Source organism: Perna viridis, chromosome 3 (assembly GCF_037379345.1).
Source record: "Perna viridis isolate PV_CMFRI_1.1 ecotype Kerala chromosome 3, ASM3737934v1, whole genome shotgun sequence".
In the NCBI taxonomy this organism is placed as follows: Eukaryota; Metazoa; Mollusca; class Bivalvia; order Mytilida; family Mytilidae; genus Perna; species Perna viridis.
Genome location: NC_142447.1, coordinates 5,762,135 through 5,774,585, shown reverse-complemented (window position 1 = coordinate 5,774,585; position 12,451 = coordinate 5,762,135). Strand labels below are relative to the sequence as shown.

At 32.5% G+C, this 12,451-nt stretch overlaps 1 long non-coding RNA gene and 1 pseudogene across 2 annotated transcripts; one reads left to right on the top strand and one right to left on the bottom strand.

The window, feature by feature from the left end:
- The first annotated feature begins 1,936 nt into the window (after window positions 1–1,936).
- LOC148620791 (uncharacterized) lies at window positions 1,937–10,913 on the top strand (annotated as a pseudogene). The gene is made up of 5 exons (XR_015920955.1): window positions 1,937–2,129; window positions 4,615–5,665; window positions 8,774–8,849; window positions 9,497–9,650; window positions 10,603–10,913. The product of XR_015920955.1 is annotated as an uncharacterized LOC148620791 (transcript).
- Window positions 3,135–4,454, bottom strand: LOC148620792 (uncharacterized). Its single transcript, XR_015920956.1, has 2 exons — window positions 4,173–4,454; window positions 3,135–3,260 (listed from the first exon to the last, which is right to left on the bottom strand). It is a non-coding gene; the product is annotated as an uncharacterized LOC148620792 (long non-coding RNA).
- Window positions 10,914–12,451: the final 1,538 nt, after the last annotated feature.

The window sequence follows — 12,451 nt, the reverse complement described above, 5'->3', positions numbered from 1 at the left end:
AAACAAAAACACCAAAAAACAAAAACATAAAAAAAAACAAAATAAAACAAAACAAAAAAAAGTTTATTTTGGGATTTCCTGTAGGAATGGGTTCATATGATTTCTGATATTTCTAAAAATTACTTTGAATTTGACTTACAAAACCTCCTAGAACTAGTTCGTAATATCATCAGTTATACAAATAATGGCAAGTCGAGTATATTTCAATGGATAATTTAACTTATTCGATGTGGATCCTGAAAAGTTCAAAAGATTTTCTGGAACCCGTCATTCAAGATTATTATCAGAATACAATAGCATTCAAACCTTTGATTTTCCAAACCTTTATACTTCTATTTCCCATATCCATATCTCGACTCAAATACATTATACAGCATTGTTACTAAGAAAAGACGGAACACAGATGCGGAGTATTTTGTAGAGATTCCTCATACTTGGTCAAAAAAACGGCGTCAAATCATCTTCCAAATATACCAAAGAAGTTGTTTTCAAATTGTTGGAATGTTTGATCGACATTATATTTGTCAAGTGTGGTAGACGCGTTTTTCAACAAACGCTCGGCTTTCCAATAGGCACGAATTGTGCTCTTCTACCAGTTGACCTATTCCTCCACTCGTATATGAGAGGCTGACTTTTTAACTGATCCGATCCAAGGGAAGGAACATCATTTAACCAGATTCTTTGATCTCAGTTTCCGCTATTCAGATGACGTTTTATTGTTAAAAATCCTAATTTCGGGGATTTTATACATCGCATCTACCTTAAAGAACTTGCGATATTGAGATAGATGATACTCTAGACACTGTGAAGTCAGCCTCATTACCTGACCTTAACTTAGAGATCGACAAAAAATGAACACAATGTGAGAAACGCAATGACTTTTGTATTGTCAACTTTTCTTTCTTCTGTGCCAACATCCCTTCAGCACTCGTATGTAATACCAAAGCTTTTCGTACCGCGCCAAACTAATTGCAATTAGGTTCCTGGAACAGGATTTTGTTGCTACAAGATTGAAATCACTAGTTCAGAAGTTTTATGGTCGTCATCGTGAACTCCTTCATTACGTCTCGCCACAATGTAATCACCTGCACCATGAGTACCAATTTGTTCCCCGTGTCCTTTTCTTTCGTCTACCCAATATTTGTCTTTATATGAGCAACTCAGCGGGTGTTTCTAGAAATGCAGAGGACTCTCACCCTACCGGTGCACCTGGTCCATGCTTCCAGTATTTAGTTGAGTCCGAGTTGCTAATTATTTTTTGTTTTTTTTGTACGTAATATTTCGGTGTTGAGTGTGTCTGTTTTCCCTGTCTGGTCCTTGTCCCTGGATTACATTCATTTGGTTTTTGCTAGAGTCTGGTTCCATGATTACCCAACATATTGTCCACCAATAGGCATGCATTAAAATTTCAGTGTGATTAGTAGTATGCTGCAAATAGGCAATCAGTGACCAGGAGTAAACATCTCAAACGGTATTGCTACATATAGAGCATGTAGTCCATCAATTGGTGAATACATTTCAAAACAGGCATTATCACGAGTGACGTCATATGGAACATAAACATGTGGTAAATGAAATATCTATATCAAAATTTGAAATAAAAATGTTTGATATTTACTAAATATTATCAAGGAAACAACTCAGATCCATATAATGCAAACCGGATAACAAGATTAATAATCAGGCGACAACTTCTAAAGCTGATATGACATTACAGGCCACAAACTTAATTGCTACAAGAAAAACGGCTGGTCTATCGAGTGAAATGATAGAGTGTTGTAACGTTTAATAATCATGGAATGCAATAGCTGTGACATTATCATAATGCATTAATATGCATAAGCAATCCAAAAACAGTAACTCATTTAATAAACCTTCCTGATTAAAACCTGTCACCTAAAAAAACATTTGTGTAAGAATCAAGAATCACGTTTACAGTCCCTAAATCGTTGTTGTCATGGAAACGTTGATCAATAGACAAGGTATAAGAATGGAATTCAGGAGTTGCGAGTAAAGCCAGCAAAATGTTTCGTGCTACGCTAACACTTTTTTTTCTAATTAGTATATGTTATGGTCATATTGGAAAGGGTAGATATGGCGACGAAATCATCTACGATAGATCTGCACAGGTAATGTAAATTATGTAATATAACTACTCTTGTATTTTCTTGCTAATTTTAACAATTATAACAAAACTTTTATTGAGTTATGTTTAGAGAAGAATCTAACAAAGTTCGATTTGCACCATTTTTTTTACACTACATCCACAGCTAAAAGGCCTGTACGTTCTTTTATTGAGTGACAAGAAACGCAATCATACGTAATTTGAAAATGGCCAAAAAATATTTCTAAAAATAATGAAGTACAACAGAAAATAACTAAATAATGACATCGTTAAATAGTATTTTTTTTTTTTTTGCATCCACTATGATTAATAAAGGTTTCAACAGTTAAAAGGCAATAGTCATTCAAATAGGTGCCTATCGTATTCCTCTTTCCTGTGATCTTTCTCCTTGCTCATATATGGCAGACTTTCATCCATAATCTTACTCACAACTTAGTGTCAAACCTTCATAAGTGTTTATACATCTGACGATATAAATAAGGATAACATAAAAAAACCTACACTTATCCGATCCATAATCAAGTCAAGTCCAAAATAAAGCTGACAAAATAGATATTATACAAACAGAATATTTGGTACAGCAATGGTCCAGACTTGATAGAGTCAAATGAAATGGTGGGTTAAATCTAGATTTTACAGCGCGCAAAACCCCCTCCTTCATTGCGACGTAAATATATCGGTGTGATTAAATAACATTTGCATTCATATCATACATTAAAACTAGTTAAATCATTGCATTTCGCACTTAATCATGCAGGCAGAAACCTACCGCGACGAGACCAATAGAACTCGCTCTCTCGTTTAGTTGAGGCGGAAAAGTGAATCCTGTTGTTTATTGTCGTTGCTGATGACCTTCAAAGTTACTTTTAGACAAAAAAGTTATTAATTTCAATTTAAGTTAAGAATATTATTAGTAAACATTAAATTATCTACAAAAACAGTATCAAATAATACTAAGATAAAGCCTCGATCTTTAATTGAAATGATTTTGAGTGGGGTACGTTTAATCAAAATTGGATCACGCTTTGTGATTAATTTTAAAAAATCAGGAAAAAATACACAAGTCCATCTAGGTATAAACACACGTTGATCCAATCCAACATAAGCTGTTCTATGACACTTATCTGTACTTTCTCTGTAAAATAACAACTGCATGATATAGTAATACTGTCTGAGTGACTGTATTTACAAATGTATGAAAATGATATACACATGTATGTATATTTAGTTACAATAGTTAACAGTTACTATAAATATATATATGCATATGTCATGAATACGTACATGTACAAGTATATAAATACTACCAAGATAATAGATTGGAAAATTCTATTACGGAAGACACAGAAAATAAATATAATATAAAGGAAATAGAGAAATTTACTACATGTAAGTCTGAAAAGAATACTTGTCAGTTGTTGCAGTGTTTAAGAAGTACTTGGGAACTAGAAATAATCATTTTCAATTGCCCATCATATTTGTTAAATGATGAATAAATTATAGGTACATGTCGCATGTACTTGTTTCTTTCACTATCCACACGTACATTTGTACATGTACCCTGATAAAAATCTTCACAGGGTATATGTGGATAATACAGTCAAATCATTGATAGAAAGAAATGCCTGTACTACATGTATGTGGATGCACTTTAAGAATACATGCTAGTTCAAAACTAAATTTTAAATAATATAATTAGTTTACTAATAAAGACACAGACCATTTTTATCCTGCGGGAGAGGGATGTATACTTGGATTATATTTTTCTTTCAATAAATGGATGAGTTAAAAATCACAGATTTTTTTTTACCATCCGATCTGACCCTTCTTCACAAAAACATGGTGCCTGTAACAAAACCTTGTGACGAATTTTAGCTAGCTTTCTGATTGTCATGTGCTCGGAATATAATATATATAGCGTCATAGCATGAATATTGCAAAGATCCTATTCCAAAAATGGCAAAATCGTAACTTGTCATCTTGTGAGTATGTAAGAATCCTTTGAAGGAAAATATTTTTTACTTTCTAGGACATTAGAAACACTTACCATAAAATTAAAATGATTAAAATGATCCAATTTTAAACCACGAAACATCATCAGGGCACCACAGTTTACCACCAATACAAGGATTTTTCACAACTTATCCATCCAAAGAAATCATCGTTTTGCAAATCTGTCAAGCAAACGGCACGATCTACACTTGTCGTTTCCTGTTCACCATTCATGTATACAGCACTTTTCACCAGTCATATATTATCAACACATGAATATCGTTCATATTCAATCATTTTCTGTAGCAGAGCTAACAATGGCCTTTCGCAGCCATTTTCTATTACGATAGACGAAAATCACAATGAAATGGGAGATAATTTAACTCGGGTAGGTTTCTGCCTGCATGGCAGTGATCTTAATACAATGGAGTAGTAATCTTATTGTTAATTAAAGTTTTTTTTTCTTTTTTTTTTTTGTAATGTAAAATTAATTTCAGTCAAAATGCACAGAAATTTCTCGTCCGGCAACAAGAGACTGTCGATGGCCTTCGGGACTTAATCGTCAAATGGACCAAGTAGCAGCTGGTGGAAAAATCATAGCTTACAAGATAAAATGGTTTAGTGGAAGTTGGAGTGGATGGTATGTTCCAGGTTATAACGACATAGACGGAAAATTCAACCTGAATGTCAAGTTCTGTTCGGTACCGTATATCAAGAACAGCTTGAGAAGAATGTGGTCCTATTTCTATGACCATACTCACAAATTCATCATTTGCAAAGCCTGAAAGTTTATGCTGAAATAAAGATAAAAGCTTTAAACCAAAAGTGTGGCTGTCAATGCCTGACAGATAATAATATAAATAAAAAATACAATTTTGGTTACACGAGAAAAATAATAAACCCCTTTTTTCCTGCATTTAAAGTTTGAGCATCTGACTTCCTACTATCCTTTCTCTCCACAAAATTAAGTGCAAAGTAAGCACATAATTGTAGATATTAAAAAAAGAATGCAAAAAATTAATATCCATTATATTCATCTATTAGAAGATGCACATATGAAATATTTATGCGTGTTCCTTATGCAACGAAGATAACGAACAAGTATCTAGAGAAAAAAGCAGACCAATAAAAAATAGCGAATAATTTGTAGAATGAGGAAAAGTATTTTTTTTTGTTTAATAAACCGATCCCAAAATGAGACGTGGATACAACCTTATCATACTCCGTTCAAAACTTGATCCAACAGCTGTGACATTTTATTAAAGTAATAGATGATGGAATAACGTTAAACATATGTACACACTTAAAATAAGTACAAGATTAGTATTATGTTAAGTATAAAAAAATCAAAATTTGTAATAATCGAGACGGTCAATCAAGTTTATGCAAATTGTTTCTTCAGTTTGGAAATAAATGTTATGGATTTCGAGAAAACACTAATAAAGATTACAGTCCCGCGAAGAATTCATTAACTGGTGCAATAAAGTTGAAACTGACTGTTTTGGACTATTTGTGGTCTTTTCTCTCGATGAAAAACAAAAGAGTAAGGTATACTGCTAATTAGTTCTTGAAAATAAAGCAATATTGCTGGCTTAATATCAGTCTTCAATCCAATAAAAGTAGGAATTGGATAACAACGAATGAACGATAGAAAACAAACAAAATTCTTACGAAATAGGAGTGGTGGGAGTATTTCTTTGAAAAGTACGAGAATTAGTGCTACTGTTAGGCTTCTTACAGAGTAATCAAAGGGAACCAAAATTATAGCGGTAATCAAATAATGTAATCATAGATAATTCATTGGGGAATTGAATTTACCGTGGATTGTTTTTTTTTTACAGTCGGGAAAATATAGTCATTTTTTTCCTTTAAAACATTTGGAGAAAAAACATTAATGATGTAAGTAAACAATGCCTATATCTTTTTAGCATTAATAGCGAGCACTGCGAAGCGATATAACTACACCTGGTCCATGCTCCCAGTTTCTAGTGGAGTCCGAGTTGATCATTTACTTTTGTTACTTTGTCATTATGGAAAAAATTTACAAGGAGGATTTTTTTCACTTTTTAAAATAATATTTAAATACTTTTGCAAACTCTGTTTCCTGTTATTTATAACCATTTATGACCACCGTCTTCTTCGCCGATTCACTATTTCTGAATAACATTTTTATCTATCTACGGGATAAGAACATTATTTCGTAACAGGTGTCTGAAAATGTATACAAAAAAGTTTATAATATACATTTACAATGCGTTTTATGCTTATTAAAAGAATGAAATTACACTAAATTAAAAAAAAAACATTGCACATTTTAAGATATATTTATTTATAAACACTAATTTGATATATTATTAGAGTATCACCGATGACGTTTCTATTGACGAACATGTTGATGATGCTGCCGTTGGCAGTGGGTCAATAACATGTTATTAACGAACGTGTTGATGATGCTGCCGTTGACAGTGGGTCAATAACATGTTATTAACGAACGTGTTGATGGTGCTGCCGTTGACAGTGGGCCAATAACATGTTATTAACGAACGTGTTGATGGTGCTGCCGTTGACAGTGGGTCAATAACATGTTATTAACGAACGTGTTGATGGTGCTGCCGTTGACAGTGGGCCAATAACATGTTATTAACGAACGTGTTGATGGTGCTGCCGTTGACAGTGGGTCAATAACATGTTATTAGCTCACGGCTGACATCGACTTGCAATTTACAGCATTTTTAAACATCAGAATCACTTCCAAATATGTGATAAATTACTTGGGAATGCAGAAATATCGATCACGTCTAGACTGAAATATGTATCAGTTAAATGTAGAACAAATATATAAGAGAAATCTCCGACTTTATTTACATTTTTCAGTAATTAACTTTTTAACCATTCTTTAAGCAGTTGCATATTCAATTTCCTGTTTTATTCCTGTTTCCAGTATTTCAAATTAAAAATACGTGAAATACAGAGGCTTCATTCCATGCATCGCATATAGTAGAACCTCTCGGTGATGGATTTGGCTTCCTCTTTTAACAAATTTGGTTGTGAGTGCTTCATGTATACAACTAATATTTTGATTATGATCTTCCTACATATTTGATTTTAATGCTGCTAATGAGAGGTTACTCCTTGAATCACGTGTACAGCATATCGAAATTTACAATATATAAAACTGGTATTTTTTGTATTTATGTAAAGCTGTCGTTTTATGGGATTGGCAACAATGTGTAACATATGTGCAGTAATGTCTTACATATAAGCCGATTTTAAAGCCTAAATAATCAGTCAAAAAAAATGTTACCCTAACATCTAGGCACTTTCATGTGCGTCAAATGCATTTTCTAAGTGTAGAAAATGCACTTGAGCAATAACAAGTTCTCCAACATTTTAGTTGTGTCACTACCTACCTAATTTTTACATTGACATGTACAAAAATTTAGATAATACACTCAAGCGTGTTAAATGACCACCTTTATAGTTATAACCTGACCTAAAGTATTATAACAATTTCTCTATTTTTTTTAAAATTATATAACATAAACTAAGTACATAAGTAAATACATCAGTTCCTTTGAAGAGGCACCATGAATAAAAAAAAACTATTAATATTGTTAAGGAGGTAGACCTAGGGCAAGGGGCATAACTCTTGAAATCAGTGATATGCTTGTATCACATTCAATTTACCAAAGCCTATCAAGCTTCATTTGAAGCAGAATGAAATCAGTTCAAGTTACTTTGATGCTTACATGAGATTGATGTAAAATTATGAATACAAACATTCCAATGATTTGTGAGTTGTGTCCCTTACCCTCCGTCTACCTCGTCTAAATATTCCACTGATCTGAAGTGCAATTTATTCTACAATTTTGTTAAACGGGAAACGGCCTTTTAACATGATTTTACCTATACAGAACAAACGTTGATTTCACTTATTATAAATACCAACTGTGAGACTTGAAAGGGTTGTCATGGTCGTTAACTACCCCCGCCCACCTCCTCCCCCATATTCATCGAAGTTACAACATTAGAAACAAAGATGCACATTGACGAAATTCTAAATAACAGTTAGAATGATTCTTTTGATTTTTATATGATATTTTATAATGCTTTAAGAAATTCATAACTGCTGGTTAAAGATACATACAGGATAATAGTTACTTTTGATTTTGATACCGAAAATAGCATGTGGGATATCTCGATGAGCGGGCTAGCGTGAGTCGTGATGTTCCACTTGGTATTCTCTGTATTAAAATCGAAAGTAATTATTGTTCTTTTTATCGGTAATCTTATAATTGCATTTTTGATCATTTTAATGAATTATTAGCAAAACATCTTTCAGTGCGATTAAAACTGTTAATGCGCGATGGCATTTTAATTTGAACCTTTAAAGAAAACTTTATACAAAAAAATCTGCGGAGTTACAGCAAGCTCTGGCATAACGTATGAGTTGTGATATAAAAAACTCCATACACGTGTGCTGAAGGGATATTGCCACAGACGAAAGGACAGTTGACAATTCTGAATGAAAAGTCATCAAGTTTGTCGTAAAGTTTGATCAATAGTTTTCCTTTACCATCCATAACACGTCATTTATATAGGGCAAACTGAAATTAAAGGATCTAACTAAACGATATTTTTTTTCTTTCACATTAGATCGAAAACACACCAAACATTCCGTAACCAGACATATTCATTCAGAGTATCGATATGCTCAACTATTCAAGGAAAGGTGAGTCCAAAATGACTTATTCAGTTGTAACTTCTGTTTCATTATTAGATTATATTAACCCGTTTCCCCCAGGATCGTTGTATGCATTAAGGACAGAACGAAATGAATTTAAGACACCAACTATATGAACAGAATATGCGATCAATTTATCTGCGTCACAAAATGCTAGTAAGAATAATGGTTAAGTAGAAGTCTTTGTAAGAATCATACAAATTTTGTTTAATGTGATACCCCTGAAGGCTACGCATTTTTATTTTTATCATTTATTTACTTTACAGGTCTACATGATGAAATGAATAATTATTCATTCCAATCTGTCTGCTCTTAGAAGTTAATTTACATTGGAAGTTCAATAATGTCTATTAAATTTTAGTGTCATTTACAGAGTTATCTCCCTAAATTTTAAATTTCATAGTGCATTCTATATAATTTTTATCTCTTGTGAACATAAGAATTTCTTCAGGTTTGCAAATGTTCAAAATAGATTTATAACAATATAAATGGGCTTTTAAAATGTCCTATTTAGACAGATTTCGGACTATTCCCGGGTTTGTTTTAGGTTTTCCTGTAATATATACGTATAAATATCTTTTTATTTCCTAAAATGATTTTGTTACAAATGACCTTTCCGACACAATTTCCTGTAGCAGGAGCAGTATTAATTGACTAGCAAAAGACGTGGCTATTAAGACAGAAATGGAGCTGTGTGTCTTTGTATTCGTTTTACTCATAGGTGTGAGCTATGGTTATATTGGCATTGGTCATTTCGGTGATGGAGTTATACATGACAGATCTGGCCAGGTACTGTTTTATTAATTATGTCATGTTTGTGCTTCACTTTGTGGAAAACTTCTCAATCTTCCCTATCAATTGATTTGATAATTTTAGAAATTTTCTAAGCATTGCATGGCAGACAGTTATTTTTCGCGACAAAATGTACAACTCTTTTCATTAATCCTGAATTTTAATGTCTGTTTGTTTTGACCTTACATTACGGAGGATGGTTAAGGCCTAATAAAATATTTGAAACATACCACAGATATGATCAGCCTGTCCACAGTCAGGAGATGAATGTCATTAATGTGTCTTTTTGTCGTTAGATTATTTTTAGTTTGAATTTGTCATCGTTCTGTTACCGTAGATTTTAGGTCTTTTGTCGTCGGGACCTTCTAGAGATTACTCAAAGGTGTGTTTTCACTTGATGAAAACCTTTTTGTGATCTCTGAATGTATTAACTATTTTATATTAAATTTATACGCTGGTGCACTTGTTACGTTTCACATTATCCGTTCTTTTCACATTAGTTTTTTAATGAAATGTTCACATTTTCCCTCCATACTTGTGGTTTATTCCACCGTTTAAACAAAACTTAATTCATTTAAAGCTCTGTAAACAAGGAAAATTACGCTTACATTAATCCACATATTAAAAGAGATTTTTACAATTATGTTTACCGTGAAATCCTGAATAATAAAAAAAAACTATCAAAACAGGCATGTTCAAATCCTTACAATTTAAATTTAGATGGAAGTTAAATTTGGAAAACCGAACTGCTTTCGAACCCGATTAAATTCAAATTCCGAAGTCCAATGCAATGTTCAGAGGTTCAGTATAGACAGGTTTCACTGCGTACTAAAATATATGGAAAGTATGCCAATAAGTTTTGCTGTGAAAAGAAATTTTATTTGTTGTACAAATCTTCAACTAAAAAACTATAGTTGTAATTAATAAAATGTTTTCCTTTATATTTTAGTCTAAATGTACTGAGATAACAAGGGGACCAACTCGAGACTGTCGATGGGGTGCAGGACTTAGTGGGAAAACCGACTTAGTTGTGCTAAGAAAATTGCTGCCTATAAAATACGATGGTTTAATGGTCACTGGAGTGGGTGGTATTTACCAGGTCAAAACGACATCAATTTGAAATTCAATAACAGGCGAAGACCATGTGGAATGCCTGTAAAAATAAACAGCCTGAGGAGATTGTGGGCTTATTTCTATGACCATACACACAAGTATATTGTCTGCAGACTCTAATTCGTAATACCGGAGAAAGAAAATACGTGTCCTTGAAAAATTGAAAATTAAAAGAAACTTACATACTATATAATGCAATTTATTTTTTTATCTGCTCAATCACATTTCTTCCTTCTTCTGCACGGCTCTACCAAAAAATTATTTGCTTTGTATTGAAAAAAAGCACTGATGAAAATTCTTTTCTTTAAAATGTATTCACTCTGTATAAAAATAAGAGATGTGGTATGATTCTCAGCGAGATAGCCATTCAACAACTGCCAAGAAAAGAACAATTTAACTTCTACAGATTACCATGGGTCTTCAATTATGGGCAAAAATCCATACCATATAGTAAGTGAAAAAGGTCCCAAAATATATGTGAAACTAATAAAAAAAAAGAACAAAACAAAACAAAAATTGATTTAATCTACACAAAAAAAAACCGTAAAACTAATAACAATTAATATAAAAAAGACAACCACTGGACTACAGGTTTCTGGCTGTGGGTGGGCACATACAGTATGTGACGGGGTTAAACATGTTTGTAATCGTTTGACCTTACTCCTAATCTGGGACTGTGTTGGGAAAACTACAATAATAAAACCAGCTATTAAAATATGTCGATTTGAGATCTAACTCTTGATATGCATATTTTTTAAGACATTTTGATATCGTTTTAAATTTTTGACTAGGTAATACCCAGAAGTTTATAATTATTATTGATATAGACCCATAACTTCATTACTATTTGAGGTAGATCCATGACGGCAATGTTTAACATTCATTCCATTTTTAAGTTTATAACAAAATGAATACTGTGGTACATATAGAGATGGAAACGAATTAGATATTTGTTCACTATGCCTGTTAAACAAACTTGATTTGCATATCACCCATAACGAGGCTTTCTCAAAACAAGGCTAAACACAGGTAAAAAATGTTTGTTTTGTACAAGACGTACTAGTGCTGCCACATTGATAGATTGAATACACCCGCAGAGAAGGCTTACCCTACAGGTTCACATGGTCCATACTCTCAGTTTTTAATGGAGTCCGAGTTGCTCATTTACTTTTGATACTTTGTATGTATTATTTTTATTATTTTTTATCTACTCTTTCCCCTGAATCACTGCTGCTACACAGGCAAATTTTCTTCACGTGAAATTCACGTAAAAATCACATGAAATTCATGTGAAATTAACGTGAAGTTAAAGTGAAACTATTCCACATCAACTTCACGTTAACTACTTTAACATGAATTTCACGTGAATTTCGTGTGAAATTCAAGTTAAGTCTGCATATGAAAATCTCCTTAACACAAATAATGTGAATTTCACATGATAATTATATGATAATCATGTTAAGTACTGTTCCATATCTAAAATCAAATATATATAAGGATGAGTGTAATATCCATGAGGGTCAAAGAAGTTGAGGTTGTTAAAAACCCCATCATCATAATGGTGGTGGCACATAATGGTTTCTAATTTTTATTTAGTTGTCTGTTCAAATATTGATATAAAATGGTTGCAATAAAAGCAAACAACAATGTAATATCTTGGCAGTTAAAATTTATTACCAATAAAA